At 43.9% G+C, this 17,404-nt stretch overlaps 1 protein-coding gene across 6 annotated transcripts in view; it reads left to right on the top strand.

Annotated features, from left to right (window-relative positions):
• The window catches only part of Fgf1 (fibroblast growth factor 1), a 96,674-nt gene that overhangs the window by 58,739 nt on the left and 20,531 nt on the right, over positions 1-17,404 (top strand). Inside the window, exon 1 of one of the 6 annotated variants that reach the window (XM_023704037.1) lies at positions 7,225-7,416. The exons of 4 other annotated variants lie outside the window; for them this stretch is intronic. The gene's annotated coding sequence lies outside the window, so the exon portion shown is untranslated. Of the gene's footprint in view, positions 1-7,224; positions 7,417-12,946; positions 13,093-17,404 lie in introns of those variants that run through there. One more of the 6 variants, XM_023704036.1, reaches the window with a different exon arrangement.

Raw genomic sequence — 17,404 nt, forward strand, 5'->3', positions numbered from 1 at the left:
GAAAGAAAGAAAGAAAGAAAGAAAGAAAGAAAGAAAGAAAGAAGAAAGAAAGAAAGAAAGAAAGAAAGAAAGAAAGAAAGAAAGAAAGAAAGAAAGAGGAAAAGGAAAACTGTGAAATTAATTTCTCCTCTACCTTGGAGGGAGACATACAAATCAGAAAGGAAGTACAGATAAATCAAGGAGGAAAAAATGGAATTAAAACCCATAGTAGGTACAGATTTTTTTTTTTTTATTTTCAAGTAAAAAGCTTAATTAAATACACAGATTTCCCCTGAGTGCTTCCATTTCCATAAACGCAACCTCGGGAGGTAATGGCTCCGCATGCTGGGGTGCCTCCAGCAGTTTTATTTGTAAGTGTGACAAATCATAATCAACCAAACCGTCTGACAGTCGAGGATGAGTTAGCACCGCTTGGGATGTCTCCATGAGGGACTCCTAGGCAGCCACTACAAATGGAGATGTCCCATTGTTTTATGAATGAGGAAAAACTCCTGACATGTTAAATCAGATTATAAAACAGCATGAATAATACATGAAATTACTTTATAATATAGACTTATAAACACATTTATAAAACATAAATGCATCTTCATATAAATACACAAATATATCATTCTATTTTGCAAAATGTTCACATAAATAAAATAGAAACATTAATATAAGTTAATTCTGGTAGATATGATCATATAGTTTGGTTTTTTTTTTTTTTTTTTCAGATTAGTGGGTTAAACTTGGGGCCTTCGCACTGAGCTACATCCCCAGTTCTTTTAATTTTAATTTTTTATTTTTTTAAAAAGAGCACAAAAGTGTTAAAACAGAAAAATTACAAGTGATGCAGAATTTCACTTAACAAAGTAATATGAATTTCACAATATTTGTTGTAATGCATAGTTTTGTCTTCAACCAGTTACTCATATTACCAGATATATGCATGCAAAAAATTGGAAGGAAAAAAGAAACAAAATATATAAGAAATTAAGAAGGGAAAAAAGGAGAAACAATTGAAAAAAGGAGACAAAACAAATTAAGCATTATCTGTTCCTTTCCATAGACCAGCAGAAATCTACCATACAGTTGTCCAAACTGTCCTGCTTACATACATAGATAGATCTGTTTCCCCCACCCCCTTTCCTATCCTTCTCCTCAACTCAGTAACTCTTCCCTTCCCTTTGCAATAAGTTCATTCCCTTCTCCCTGTGCATATTATACCCTTCAGATTCCATTTTTCTCTTTCAGGTTCTCACACTAAGGAGACAATACAACGTTTGTACATGGGGGTTTGATTTATTTCACTTAAGAGTATGTTCTCTAGTTGCATCCATTTACCAACAAAAGACTTAAATTTATCCTGGTTTATAGCTGAACAGTACTCCATTGTGTAAAAATCCCATATCTTCAGATGATGGGCATCTGGATTGTTTCTAGGATTTAGCTATGACAAATTGCACTGCTATAAACATGGATGCACATATATTGATTGCTACAGTCTGAGGTTTTCAGTTCTTCTAGAAAAATACCCAAGAGGGGGTTGGCTGGCTTGAATGGGATCTGCAATCCTAGGTTTTTAAGGAATCTCCACACTGACTTCCATAGTGGTTGTACCAGTCTGCACTCTCACCAACAGTGGAAAAGTGTTCCTTTTTCCCCACAGCCCCTCCAGCATTTGTTATTGATTGACTTCTTGATGGTAGCCATTCTTTCTGGGGTGAGATGGAATCTCAGTTTTGTTTTAACTGGTATTCTTGAATGATCAGTGGTGTTGAACATTTGTTCACATATTTATTTGCCATTTGTTTTTCTTCATCAGAAAATTGTATATTCATCTCAGATGCCCATCTTTGGATATCGTAGCTCTTTTTTATTTTTCATTTTGAGGATCGAACCACCATATACTGAGCCTGACTGCAGTTTCTTAAGCAGGCACTTAAACAACTGAGCTAACCAGCAGGCCCCCCTTATTTTTCATTTTGAGAGAGGTCTTGCTAACTGACAGAACTAAGTTGCCCAGGTTGGGCTCAAACTTGTGATCCTCCTGCCTCAGCCTCCCAGAGTGCTGGGATTCCTGGAGTGCACCACCATGTCCAGCAATCATATGCAATTTTTAAAATCCTGTTGTTATTATTATTTATCTGTATTTCCTCCTTTTTATGTCACTCCCTTATAGTTAAGGGCTTCTAAATGGGCTAGCATTAAGAAGATAATTTTAAAAAATGGTGCCAGGTCCCACAATAGTAGAACATTGCTGTTTTCTGGTCATTTCTTCTTTTCTGTCTTTTTTTTTTTTTTTTACTAGAGTGTGCTAGATGTCCATAATTTTGTTCAGATGACCTCAGAACCTGGGAAAGCTGTCGTTGCTATGGATGTATAACATACTGTTATTATTTATAAATGTATATATATATATATATATATATATATAATTTGAATTTTTGAAAAATTCAACATGTGTTATCATCCTTGGAAAAAGTTATCCTAGTTTACTGTGCTGAGTTCAAACTGCACAGAAATTAACAGCCATATTGGACTAGCAAGGTTAAACTTCATTTGTTTTCCATTAGTATAGAGGTAACAGACCACATTAAATATGTAAGGTCTCGTCTACATGGGTTTGAGCACAGAAACTAATAATGTATCCTCTAAATAATGAAAGAAAAAAAAAAAAAGGCCAGCATCTCCTGCTTGTTTGTTGAACCGATGAAACAGTAAAACATCAGCCCCATTTCCCAGGTGCAGGGCAAGTGCCTGTGACACAGGCGAAGGTCAAGAGGGCACTGAGATGGATCTGACAAGAATAGAGCCCGAGGGCCAGGGAGATAGCTCAGTAGAATAAGTGCTTGCCTGGCAAGTGCAAGGGCCTGAGTTCAATCCCCAGTTCCAGAAAGAAAAAAAAAAAAGGCCCAGAGAAAGGAAGCTGCCTTTTATGCCTCCTTAAATCACTTTGAGTCATTCAAGGAGAAAGCTCTGGCTCTGGACCATTATGTTTTCTTTCCTCCAGAACTGCTGTTCTCTCTTTGTGACCCAGACAGCCCTGCAGGCCCCAGGCAGTCTCTGAGGCGAGGTCAGCGGCACTGCTGTCCTCACAGAACAGATCTTCTGGCAGCCTTCTATGATGTATGGGAAGATTTTGCAATTGTACTAGACACCTCAAGCTTCCTTTAAATGAGAAAATTAAGTAAAACTGCTTGTCAGTAACTTAAGCAGAAGTTAACAGTAAGCAATTTGGTAACAGGACAGTGGTAAAAAGCATGAAGGCTGAAGTCTGGGGAGAGTGATGACCCCTGGCCAGGACAAAACAAGCCCTCCTGCAATATCAGTGCTCTCCAATATCCCAGCGGCCCCAGGCCTTGATAGCTATCCAACTTATCATTTTCATATAAAAACAATGGCATAGAAATAATAAGTGAGCAATTTGCTCAAATGATAACCCAACCAATGGGCGGGGGGGGGGGGTAATTTCAGAGCAGGAATCTGAGTCCATCTAGATAAATCCTGCATGGAGAAAGACAGCATAAACATTTCTTTATAATGTTTGCTTAGAGGACAGAGGCCCTTCAACAGGAAGAAGGTCAAGTCTGGTCTATTTTTACAAGAGCATTTCAAGTGGTTAGTGGATTTATTTCCTGTGGTTCCCAGGAATTTTGCAGCAGGTTCCCAGGAGGATGTTGGTGATAGGGAACAGGGAGTTGAGTGGGAATCGATAATTATTTCTATATTTGCTTCACTTTTTTCTATAAAAATAATCTTGAGGAAAAACACTTGCTTTGGAAGAGCAAAGTTCATTACAACAGGGAGCAGAATGGCACACTAAAGTCCCTTGTTGTGTGGCAGAGTCCTTAGGTCAAGAATTTGCAATCTCAAAAATTCTTCCAGTTACTTTTACTCCCAGCCCTTTTCTTCTTTTCTCTTCTCTTCTTTTCTCTCTATTCCTCACTTACCAAATCCTCTGTGCCTCCCTGGTAGGAGGACTGGGAAGGAGCAGTGGGAAAGCATGGCTTCTATCCTCTGGAGGCTTGTTGCCTAAAGAGCAGAAACACCTCAAGCAAGGGCTCACAGAAGTGGATGTGTGATGAATTCTAATTGTGGACTCAGTGTTGGGAAAGAAAACAGGAAGTGACAGGAGTGAACAGTACAACGAGAGGTGGAGAGAGCTTAGGTGGAGAGGTCAGGAAAGCGCTCTGAAGAGGTGTTGCTTAGTCACCATCTGAAAAGTGACTTGCCCTGACCAGGAAGGGCACTGAGATGAGAACAGTTTACAGGAGGGCAGTGGAGTAGAGAAGGCTATGCTGAGCTCCATGATCCAAGAGTAACTGAGGTAGCTGGAAGGCTACAGAGGAAGGGCGAGAGACAAGGCTAGACCACACAGGGGCCTAGAGACCACTGCAAAGATTCATATTTTGCTTTACAGAAATAAAAAACATAGAGGGTTTTGAGTCAGTGAATGACCAATATGATACACACCTTCCGAGATCTTGCTAGCTCTGTATATTGTCAAGAGGGAACCAACAACAAAGGAGAGGACTTTTTCAGAAGGTAGTGCTTACCGCCACAGTGGGCTTGGTCATAGCTGATGAGAATGGTGGTGGCAAACACACAAGTCTGATGACCTGACCCTGTGTGTTGCTCAAAGGGCTTGGTCAGTGGACCCCAGAGAAGCCAACCAATCCCCGGGCTGGGACTAGGGTGAGAGGAGGACAGCTGCTGCTTTAGGTAAAAGCTTCACTCTGCAATCCTAATAAGTAATATTTTTTTATTCATTTTAATGAGAAAAAAGATAAAATAGTAATGAAACAGTTTCAAAACAGGTTAGTAGGGGAAATACAAATTAAAACAACATTGAGATAGCATCTCACCCCAGAAAGAATAGCTATCATAAAGTAATATTTTTCAAAAATTCAATGTAATATAAAATATCCATAATGAATAACATATCAAGTAACTTGAAAGCCAGATAACAGTGCTGATACTATAATGTAAGCAAACCTGACGTGGGCCATGATGAGACTTATGTTTGTATGTGTATGTGTATGAGAGAGACAGAGAGAGACAGACAGACAGACAGACAGAGACAGAAAAGACATGGAAACACAGACTCAGAGAGGCAGGAACAAGTAAATTTACAAATGACAGTATAAAGTACTATAAGTGTTCAGAACCAAACGTTTAGATACCAGATAGAAAGGAAATGAGGAGCTTTTCCTTAAATAAGATGGGCCCGGGGCTGGTGAGATGGCTCAAAGCACCTACTTAGAACAAGCTAAGCTAAGCAAAGCACAGGGACCACGGTTCAATCCCCCAGCACCACATGTCAGCCAGCCCCGCCCCCTGGTGGGCTGAACTGGCCACACACACACACACACACACAAATAAATAAATGTTTAAAAAAAAAAAAAAAAAAAAAAGATGGGCCCAACGGAATTAGGCTCAGGGAGGCAGATGCCCTCCCTGAGAGTTGAGGCATTAGCAAGGAGGAAATCAAACCCATCAGACTCCCTAGACAGTGTTAAATATCGCAGCCTAATGACTTATGGCCATGGAGGATAATTTTCAGTTAGTTAGTTAGTTAGTTCGTAGTTCTTGCAAGACTATGGTAGTCTTGAACTCACTATGGAGCTCAGGCTGGCCTTGAGTTCATAGCGATCCTCCAGCCTCAGCCACCCGAGCGCTGGGATTACAGGTGTGCATGATCGTACCCGGCAGAAGACAATTTTTAAAAGCCACATTGTCTTACTTACTCTTCTCTCATTGCTGGGACAAATACCCGACACCCAAAATGAAGGAAGGAAAGGTTTATTTAGCTCACAGTTACTGGAGGTTTCAGTGCATACTCTGCTGGCTCCAAGGCAGAGCGGCACAGGGCAGCACAGAGCAGCTGTTTCTGGTGGGGACAAGGAGCAAGAGCAAAGGGAGTGGCAGCAGCTCAGGCAACTAGCCTGCCTCTCTCCCCTCCTTACCCTGTAATTCAGACTACCTCCCCCAGGGCAGGGGCAGCACCCACACCCACAATAATTAATCACAAAATCAGAAGCCACCCCAGGACTGTATGAGGCTTTGTGGGGGACAACTAGACACAAACCATAACACACATCCATTTATCTATTTATTTTTTGTTAGAACAGACCTACAAGATGGTTATGCCAGTGAGGGCTCAGAATACAGTATCAAGGGGACACCAGGAGATGTTCAGCTTTCTGTCTGTACAGCCCGTGGGCCTACGTAAAGGTCTAGATTTATCAGATCCCAGAGGAACCCCTTGAACTTGACAAAGCCAAGAAGAAGCTGAGGAATGGAGACCTTTACAGAGAAGAATTATGCACAAAAAGATAGCAGAGAGAAGGACGAAGGCACTCTGACATTTCTCCTTCCTTCTAGTTACCTAATCTGCTTTAAGAGGCTAATACCTTAAAGTCTCTCCAACAGCCACACCCAATCTACTGGCCCTTTGATCTGTAAAGCATGAGTGGGGCCCTGGACACTGAAGGAGATGAATGGCTGGGAAATGTCAGATGGAAAAGAGCAAATGGGGAGGGAAAAGCTGACAAGCTGAAGGGCTAGGCTCCAAGGACGCTCTGAGCGCCCCACCAGGATTGGAGCTGCTCCCCTAGAAGGTAGAAGGCCTCTTCCGGCAGATAACTGCCCTGTCCTGGTTACTCGTGCCTACCTTTTTCTGAGAAATAGCATTTTGACTGCCCTGTGCACCTTCCTGGAGACATGAGATACCAGGGCAGACTTATCTCTTAGGTTAGCTCATTGGATACCAGATTTTAACTCAGTTCCAAGCACTTTCGTCTCTAGTTGAACACTAGTCATCATCCAGGACCCACAGGTGTGTGGTTCCCTCTCCCATAAAACCCACCCAGTTCCCACCATCAGCTAGGGCCATGCAGAGACCTGTGTACGAAGCAGTGACAGGGTCCCAGGGCCGTGAGAGTTGCCGGTAGCGCATGGTGCGAGTCAGAAAACAGTTGCTTTTAGACTATTGGTATGGGACTGAGGAGAGCTGGCAAGCACATGGAATCTCTAAAAATAGCCAAAGCCCTTAGAAAGAAAGAACGCAAAGGAGAACATGTTTGATACGTCCTAATACAGACCCTGAAAAAAAAAAAGGGGGGGCCCTCAAGGCTGGTACTGAGGCAAGTGACTATCTTTTTCCTGCCCTTTGACTGTGACACCCAGGGGGTCCCGTGCAAATCCTGCACGCTCCTCCGCTGCCTGCTTCCTGCATGCTTGTGGGCAGCTCTGTAGCTCTCAGGGCACCGCTGCGCACAGTGGTCCCCTTTCAAGATCCAGAATAGACTGTGACATGTGAAATGAGCTCCGAGATGTTTACATTCCTCCTCCGGGCAATTTAAATACAATGCCGTGCACCGGGATCGCTAGCCCTCCTTGCCCAGCTGCCTGGAGCTGTCTAGCAAAAATGTGAGTGTTGTCCTTTTCTCTTTTTTGGTGTTTTGAGTAAGCTGGGGCCCATCGGAAATGAGGCCACCCAACAGCAGGGAGGCAAAGGGTTATAAACTGATGTCTTGGGACTAAAGGTTCCATTTCTGGCTAAGCTGCAGATTTGTTTTGATATGCTTCTCGGCCTCTTTGCATCACAGCTGTTCTGGCTAGAAAGAAGGGGTGTTCGCGTAGCCAGAAGAAGATGCAAAGTGAGGACAGAGTGAGTAGAAAGTACTCAAGGCTGTGTCCATAGAACACCCCCTAAGCAGCTCGCTTGCTTGTCAAATGCTTTGTAAAATCCTTAAAATTTCAAGTCATCAATGTACTAAAGACATAGGCTCTAATTAAGAACAATAATACCTGTCATTTTCTGGAAACAGCGGTATGTGAGGTCCTTCCCAGGCCTTACTGTGTTCTTTCCTCTTGGTGCCATGAAGCCAACTCTTTTGCTTTTCTTTTCATATTGGTGCTGGTAGGATCCAGGGACTCGTGCATGCTAACCAAATCCCCATCCAGAGAGTCACATTCCTAGCAGCTTCCTTTTAGAAATGGGACAACTGGGGGTCAGAAAGGTTGAGTGGCTTGCTGTTCATAGACAAAGTTAATGTCACAGCAGAACCAAAATCCTGATCTCTCTCAGCTTGTGAGTACTTCATTTTGAGGGCATTTCAGAGGACAACAGTCTGCAGTGGGACCGTTCTTCAGTAGTTTCTGGCCTCACTTGACCCTTCTCAGCAAGCACCAGTGAGAGCCCTGACAAGGATGAAGAGGGTCCCACATCGTGCTGGGCACCTTGAGGGGCTTCCTTGGTCGCTCTCTCATCGCTGAGCACGGTACCTGACACACAGCTTAGAACACGTTATTTTGGCTTACAGTTTCAGCACTTTCAGTCCATGGTTGCTAGGCTCCAAAGCAGAAAGAATAGCAGAGGGGTGGTGTGGGAAAAGGCACTCAGCCCACGGCAGTGGGAAGCAGATACAGAAGGAAGGACTCTGGGACAAGGGCACACCCCACTGTCCCACCTCTTCCAACAAAGCCCAACCTCTTAGTACATCTGGCTATGAACTCATCAATAGATAAATCCACTGGTGGGCATAGCACCCTCAGGATCTAATCCCCTTCCACACACAGGAGACTTGGGAGACAGTTTAGGGATAAAACATACTGAGGGCCTCGGCGTAAGAACCAGCAGAGCACTGGTGGTGGCCACTGCACTGCTCTAGAAAGGGGCAGATTGCTGCGAGATGTGGCCACACAGGCTCCACTTGAGTGAAAGCAACACCTCCTTCTGCACACTGTCACGGGGGCTATCCACTGACATGCGCTGATGGGGCAAAGAGAATAGACATGGTAAAACTTCACTCAGCCCAGGCGGCATTCATTCTCTCCACACTGATTCAGGGATTCGAGCCGGAAAACCTACTTCCAGATCTCAGCTCTAACTCTTATTCTGCTAGACCATCTCAGAAAATGGCTTAGGCTCTCTGAGCCTCAGGGCCTTCAGCTGAGAGGGGGATGTGGGGGGAGAAAGCAGCAATCGACTCAGCACACCTCTTTTTCCTGTTGTGCTTTCAGACAAGGAAACAGGGAGTGGCCTGTGACTGCACTGAAAATGTCACTCTAGTCATTTATCTCCCAGACAAAGCAAACAAACAAAAATCAATGCCATCCCCACAGAATTTCTTTGAAGATTAATTAAAATAATGCATACAACATGCTTAGGGCCTGGTATATAGCACAGGTTTCAAGAAATGGTTGCTGTTTTATTATCTATGGACACATTCTATTATTTATGGGCTATCCAGAGCAGGCTGTTGAGTAATGTACGGTGGGGCAGCCCCAAGCATTGCCAAACAGATAAGAAATGGACTCTGCAAAGACTGAGCTTAGAGAAGCTAAATTTTCTAGGTCAGGAAGGAAAAAAAAAAAAAAAAGGTCCAACAAATAGATCATCTTCCTAGAATCTGAAAGTCGGCTGACTTTGAAAAAGGAATGTCCTTGCCTGGCTGCTTCTGGAGATTGCAACTTGCACAAGAGATTAAAAGGATTTTTGGAGACACATCAGTAAGAGAAGGTTAAAGGCAGGGGCGTGAGGGCTGCAGGGCCTGCAGAATCGCTTTCCATCTGGCTCGAAGCCCTGGGCTGTAGCGCATCAGGCTGCTAGAAACAAATTGCCTTAAGATGCACACAGGTCTCCAGCGGGGCTCAAAGCCTCCTGCAGGCTGTTCAGACCAAGCTGTGGCCAGCAGAGAACGCCACTGGGCCAGGGTGGCTCTGATTTTGCTCTCTGAGCAGACCCTGTTTTGTGTAAGCACTCCAAAGAATTCCTGACCTTTATCTCTGCTCCTGCAGCAGGGCTGTGTTTGGGGGATGGATAAGCCAGACTGCTGAGGACAGAAGATCACAAATTGAGGAAGAAAGAAAGCCTCTTGGAGGCCAGCCTTGGGGATGCGCCGGTGTGCATGGGAGTCTGCTTATGTTTCTCTGCTCTTCATTAAGGAGTCTGAGAGCTTAGAGCAAGATTGGGCTCGTCCACCTGGATAGATTAACAGCCCCATTTCCTGCCAGCTATGCCTGGGCGGAATATGTAGGCCCCTCTCTCATCTGAAACATGATTTAATGTGCCAAGTATGGTTAGACTGTAGCTTCCTAAAGCCAGAACCTGATTTCTACTGCCAGAAATCAGGCAGTAATCCTTAATTAATCTTATATTTGAAAACCTTGGGCTAGGTACATTTTGGAACCTAGAATTCTGAGTGGTGTGGCTGTAGAAGGGTGGCTCTATGAGCCACTACTCACTCATATGTAGTGGTTCATATATATTATGGAGCGGCACCAGTAGGGTCTGAGACAGTACCTAGGATATTATTAGTAATTGTGCATCCGATTAATACAAAATAAAGACTTGAAATAGTCTCAGTTCAGTTGGGGTCAGGTGTTGCCATAGCTGAGTTATAAAGGAATTTGTAGTTTCAGAGCAGTTTGGAGTTCAGAATTTTGTAATAGGGATTTCAGGACTTGCCTCCCCTTCCCCCTCCCCTCTCTTCTCCCTTCCTTCCCTTCTGCTTCTTGTTCAAATTTCCAGGACACATTCAATAGACACATGCAATATTCTGCTAACGGCTGTTGACATCTAAAGTACGACATCTTGATTGCCCTCAGCTATGTGACTCTGGAAGGCTGATGTATCAGAGTTTATGCACAGTGACTGAGGGAGTCTTCAGCATTAGAAAGAACAGGACAGGGTTACCCGTCATCCCAGATGGCAGGATGCACAGGGAAGGGAACACTCACCAGTGCATCTCCAGTGCATCAAGGTCTGCGTCTAAGCACACGAGAGCACCGCTGCACGTCGGTGGCGATGACAAAGCTCTAACTCGGCACTCAGAACACGGCATTTTTTTCAAATATTGCTAAAAGAGCACTAAGTCAAGTTCTAAATTGGTAAAACGAACATCTACTGAGTGCTCGCAAACTTGCTAGTTCTAGGCTTAGTGCTCTGTGTGCATCGTCATTTAACACTTACAGAGACCACATAGAGCTACAGTTGTGGCCCATCATACAGGTGAAGAAACTGAGGCTCTGTGAGAATAAGTAATGTACTAATGAGTGCCCAGTCAGGATTTAAACCCTAGTGGCGGGGCCTGGGAGATGGCTCAGTAGAATAAATGCTTGCCTGGCAAGTGCAAGGGCCTGAGTTCAATCCCTCGTTCCACCAAAAAAACAAACAAAAAAAAAATAAATAAACCTTAATGGCATGCTGATAAGATAGCCATCCAAGGGACAAAAAAAGAAAGTAAAACACAGTCTTGAGCAATTTCTGTAGTTTAAATACTTTCATCAGAACTGATTTCAAGCTAAACTAATGGTTTAACAGCCAGCAGCAAATTCCCGACTATGTACTAGTAGGCTTTGGTCACCCTGCAGGAGCTGTCTCTTGCATGCCACAGTCAAGTCATTCCCATAGTCAAGTCCACAGTTAATGGTGAACTTAGGAAAGTGAATTTCAGTTCACGAGACAGAGCTGGCATGGAGGTAGCCTGCTGACACGTCAGCCACCTAGGCCACGCACTCCGTTCACATCACCCATCACCAAGGGAAGACAAGAGCTGGGGTACAGAGAGCGGAGAACTCACTGTCTCCCTCTTCAGGCAGACTTTCCTTCCCCAGAGGGTCCCTGTGAACCTGACAGCACTTCCCAGCTGCAATAACAAAAACTGAAGTAGTTCTTCCAGGCCCTACAAATCTTTTTCTTGGTCAGATATGAGGTCAGGCCTGAGACTAAGGGGTCTGATCCTTTCCCTTCTGAGACCCTTAATTCCAATAGCATTTTCTTTGAAGAAGTAAATATTTGTTATGCATGGGAACAGGTATCGGGTCTACAGTTAACCAAAGGTCAGGCATTCTGATGGAGTCTGAGCCCAATTAAATACACAGGCATTGGCTCAGCATTTCTGTCAATGCCTGCAGGACACTGTGTTCTAATTAGGTCTCCTGATAACGCCTCTCTGCTGCAGCTCCTGAGGAGGGACCAGCCTGCTGTTCAATCAGCAAGCATGCACAGGATACCGATCATGTGCAGGTATTTGCCAAGTGTTGGATGCAAAAGGAAAAGGCAGTTTCTGTCTCGGGACCTCAGAGACTAATGAAGGAGACCATCAAGAAGCGTAGTTAAATTATATTCATTCACTCACTTAACAAATATTTATCATTAGGTGCCAGGCATTTTGCCAGGCACAGGGACAGCATGGCGAGGAAGACAGATTGCTTTCTATGAGCATGGAGCTGACAGCCGACTCATGAAGAGAGCCATTAATTAAATAATCGCAGGAATGAATGTGTAATTAAGAACAGATGCAAGAGCTCTGGAGCAGGGGCAACAGCGCTACCAGCACTGGCGGAATCTGAGCCAGCCAGTGAAGGAAGTCAGGTCAGGCTTTCTGGGGGAATTAACAATGGAATTAAGATTTGCAGAAAATTAATTCACTAGGTAGGTGGGACAGGAGGAAAGACTACTGCTCCAGACAGAGGGAAGTGTGGGGCGGGTGGCAGAGAGGGCTGTGATTTCAGAGATGGAAAGCGTGCTTGCAGGGGGAGTGTGCAAGAGACAGGGAGGTGGGCAGGAGGGAGGACTGGGCCTCCCAGGGAAGGGTTCAGGCAGGGAATGTAGATGACAGTGACACCCTGTGCTGCCAGGAGCACAGGACATGCTGCAAGGGGAGCCCATGGGAGCCAAGCCATCTAAGCCAGTGTGCAATGCACAGGGCACGTGGGGACAGTGGGGTGTATCCAGATAGGGCTTCCTGGAGGAGGATCCATCTGAGCCACATTCTGAAGCGTGAGTGTGAGTTGGGCCATGGTGGTTGGGCAAAGGAAAGGAGAAAGAAAGAAAGGTGCTGGCAGCAGAAGTGGTATTAAGCCTAGGTGCGTAGGGGGGCGGGCAGATAAGAGGAAGCCAATAAGAGCAAAGGCGGCCAGCTTAGGCAGACTGCAGATGATGAAAGCCGCAGGTGACGCAGGAGCCTGAAGGCAGCAGACCACCACTGACCCTGGCAAAGCGCTGCTGCTGGGGGGGAATCTTCAGCAGCCCCAGGAGGGCAGGCCACAGCAGCAGGGCTAGCAGTGGCTCCAGGGAGCAGTGCCGCGGCAGCCCAGGTGAGAGGGGCGCTTGGATCTGTACTCTGCAGGGCTGCTGAGGAAGGAGAGGTGGAGTAGCTTCAGGAGACATTAGAAGGTGAAAGCAAAAGGCCACTGTCACCAGCTAGATGGGTGGGAGTGATCTCTATGGAAAGCAGAGTTAAATGAAGCTAATTTGTCTACAAGGCTAGTTCTGGTCTTACAGAATTCTGATTAATGTTCCTGTGCCCGTGAAGAGAACGGCACTCACTGTTGGGCATATATTCATTCTTTCAGGAATGAACTGAGCTTGCCAGCTATGCATTTCAATCTTCTGCATCCTCATTGTATACTGTGTCTGTTTACTGCAGTGGTGGTGAGCCTCTGGCACACATGTTATTTTCAAGACAAAAGGATGTTAATGTAATTTTTTTGGTTTGTTTTTGTTTTTTGTTTTTTTGGTTTTTTGGTTTTTTTCCTTAACTAAAACCTCAGTATTCAGGTTTAATTGCAGTGTTGGTCTTTGTGGTAAATAACCCAAAATGGGTTTTAGGTTACAGTTTGAACACCTGTCTCCAAAAAGTTTGTCATCATTGGTTTACTCTACTTTTTATGACAGAAATGTATTAAAATCTCCCACCATCATTGTGGGCTTGTCAATTCTTACCCTATACATTCTGAGGCTATGTCATTGGATATACATTAGCTTAGAATTTATTTCTTTCTGTTGAATTCTATCCACTTATCACTATGTAGTAATTCTTTTTACTTTTATTCATTTTTGCCTAAGGCCTATTTTATCTTATATTAAAACAGCTGTCCCAACTTTTAAATTTTTTGTTATCTTTTATCTATTTTTGTTTTTCTTTTTGAGACAGGGTCTTACTCTGTTCCCAGCTGGCCTCAATCATGAGTTCAGGCTGGGCATGGTGGCATACATGCCACATCCTTGTCATCACAGAACTCTAAGAAGCTGACATGGTGTTGGAAGCAGGGTTTGTGAGGGAATAGATTTAATATAGGACACATAATTTATAGCATTTTAAATATAATCACCAAAAAAAAAAAATTCAAAAGCAGAAGAGTGCAAAAGATCTGTCCACACACTAAAGACCCAAAGAATCCAGCTGAGAGCCTGGATCCCAGAGCAGTGTCCTGCATGAGTCCAGCTGGAGGCCTAGAGCCCACAACAATGTCTCATGCAAGTCTGTAATAAGGCTCTTTGCTGCAAAGGCCCAAAGGCCAGGGGTAGAAGCCAGAAAGTCTGAGCCAACAGGATGAAGGATCTGTTCCAGAAGGCTGAAGGATCTGTAGTGGAGTCAGGTAGCAACACTCAAGGTAAGGACCAGAGCGCCCTGTAAAGATCCACAGCCATCCTCAGTGAAGACCTAAGCTCCTATAATGATGAGGACAGTGGGGTTCATATCAGGAAAACCAGCATGACAAGCTTCTCCAGGAGAATCCATAGCACATCATCTGCCCCTCCAGTTCTCCTTTTCTGCTGTTGGCAGCAATCCTCAGTGGGCCTTCTATACCCAGAACCACACCAATTCAGTTCAACTGGGTATTACAAGTTGACCATTAGTTAGTCAATCATACACAAGAAGACTATATAAAGCTAGCTTGGTGTCTCAGTTACTCTTCTGTCATCGCTGAGACAAATGCCCAACACCCAAGATTAAGGAAGGAAAGGTCTGTTAGCTCACAGATTATTGGAGCTTTCAGTCCATACTCAGCTGGCTCCAAGGCAGAGTGGCACCTGGCAGAGGGCAGCAGTTCATGGTGGCAGAAAACAGCAAGAGCAAGAGGGAGGAGTAGTAGCAACAATGGCAACAGAGAGCAAGTCTGTTTCCCTTATGTTGCATTCAAGATATCAGCCCCAGGCTGGGTGTAGAACTCACACCCATAATCCCAGTAGCATTTACACCCATAATCCCAGCACTGGATCATGAAGTAATCACAAACTCTAGAAGCTGCCTCATGATTACATGAGGCTTTGGAGGAACAACTAGACACAAACCATAGCAAATGGTACCATTGTTTCAAAATTTAAAAAGAATACAAAGGGCGGGGGATGTAGCTCAGTGTGAAGGCCCTGTGCTTGACCTCTAATACTACTAAATAGATGTATGGAAAGAGAGGGAGGGGGAAGAAAAACAGCAGGAGTGGAAGTAAGAGGGAGGAAGAAAAGCAAGGAGAGACAGACAGAGATTGATTTGTGGGCTCAAGTAATCTTCTGCCTGAGGCTCCAAGAAGCTGGGACTATAGGTTCCACCTAGTTCATTTTTATTCTTCATTCTTTATTTTTACTTTCAATGCTTTTAATCTCTGTGTCCTTATGTTTTTCATACATCTCTTATTATCAGATTGCAGATAGATTTTTTTAAAAAAAATATAGTACCTAGAAAATGTAGTCCATTTACACTTATTGTAATTAGAAATATATTAGAGTGAGTATACCACCTAATTTTAAGTAATTTCTGAAATTTTTCTATTCTTTTTCTTTTCTTTTCTGGATACTTCTGGCAAAGTACTTTAATTTTTTTTCACTCACCCTCCCCCCAAGACCTGCCATTTGCCGGTTGAAATTAATGCATTTTATTTTATTTCTTTTACCCTTAACAGTTAACATGCATCTTTACCTTAATGTAATTTAAAGTTAACTAATTCCTATAAGTAATAATTAAGGCTGTGGAAGTGATGTTATTCATAGAGACAGACAGCAAGGACTTGGAACCAAAGCTAAATCCTGTTTTGTACATGCTGGGTTTGAAGATACACCCACTTATTGCCTTAATAATTACCCACACATCTACCCTTACTGGCTTTATCTACTGTTAAATGTCCTCCTTTCTGAGTAGCCTAAACTGCATAAGTAGTGACAAGAGTTAAAGACAGTCAAACAACAGCCATCAGTGTTTGTCTTCCCTTGAAGACAAACACTGATGAACCGTAAATATTTCCTTCCAGTTCAGTCAGCAGAGCCAGCTGAGCATAAATATCTCTCAGAAATAGCAAGTTTAGCAAACATCACTTCAGTAGCTGTTGACAGGCTGAAAACTAAGTATGAAACCACGATCTGAGTTCTCTCATATATTACCACAGTTTACCTTTACCTCCTTCATCTCCTGTGCTATAGTTGAAGCTTAAATAATAAAGGGAGGGGCTCAGCTAATTTCTAATTTTAATTATGAAAGAGAATAAAAAGCTGTATTTTCAGGGCTGAAGGTATAGCTCAGGAGTCAAGTACTTCTCTAGCACACACGAGGCCCTGGGTTCCATCCCTGGCACCATAAACAGAAAAAAGGGAGGTGATCTCTATTTTCAAACCAACTGAAAAAATTACCTTAAATTAAGCATTTAATTACAGCTGACATCGACCACTCTGGGCTTCAACTAGTTCAACATAATCAGCTATTTCTATGTGCTGTATATGAGGTGACATTTTCACGCCTTCAAGATGTTCTTGTGAATAGCATGCTCATTTCTCCCTTCATACAACTCTGTGCAGCAGGCAGGGTGCGGTTACCGCAGTAAAGACATCAGGGGACGCGTGTGACCTATATACAAGAGCCAGTTGGTGCACAGCCAAGGCCATGCTGTGGTTTCTTGCTGCGCCATGCTGAGAAGCGACTGCTGTACCCCTGGGCAAGGCAGTGCACTTTCCTCCTGTGCACGTTTCCGAGCTCAGGGCCTCTGAAAGAGGCCCTGGCTAGCCAAGCATGTCAGCCATACACGGATGTTCCCATAGGCTCGTGTTCCCCTCACTTTGGTTCCACTGCCCAATCTAGAAAATCCTCTGCTTTCTTTAAATCCCCAAGGACTGGTTGTGCAAATGATGACCTACAGTCCACTGGCCTTGATCTTCTCTAGCTCCCAAAACACACATAGTTAATCCTCTTCCAGACAGCCAATAAAAAGAAAATAGCAACAAAAAAACAGAGCTCATAAATTTCTATTATACTCAAAGCCTGATTTCACTTAGTTAATGGATTCATTTACTAGAGCAATTTGTATAAGTCCCCCAGAGCCTGCTAAGGTTGCTGCCTTTGGTTTTAGCATGTCACATATGTCCTTTATTCCCATTCTTTAACAAATAGCAGATTGGAAAAGAACTTTGGAGCAACCATTACTTAAAATATAGATAAACTGTGAACAAAGTTAAAAATAAAAGCTTTTCATGCCTCTGGGATTCCAGCTGATCCAGAAGTCCACCTGCTGGGACCTATCAGCTCCACGCTGGCCCCAGGAGTTGGCAAGTGCCTTTCAACCTCGCAGGTATGAAGCTGTAGCAAAGGGCTATAGGAGCCATCAGCAGCGCACTGCCACCCATGGCTGTCTCTTTTATAGC

Source organism: Octodon degus, unplaced genomic scaffold, assembly GCF_000260255.1.
Source record: "Octodon degus isolate 3935 unplaced genomic scaffold, OctDeg1.0 scaffold00185, whole genome shotgun sequence".
Lineage (NCBI taxonomy): Eukaryota > Metazoa > Chordata > Mammalia > Rodentia > Octodontidae > Octodon > Octodon degus.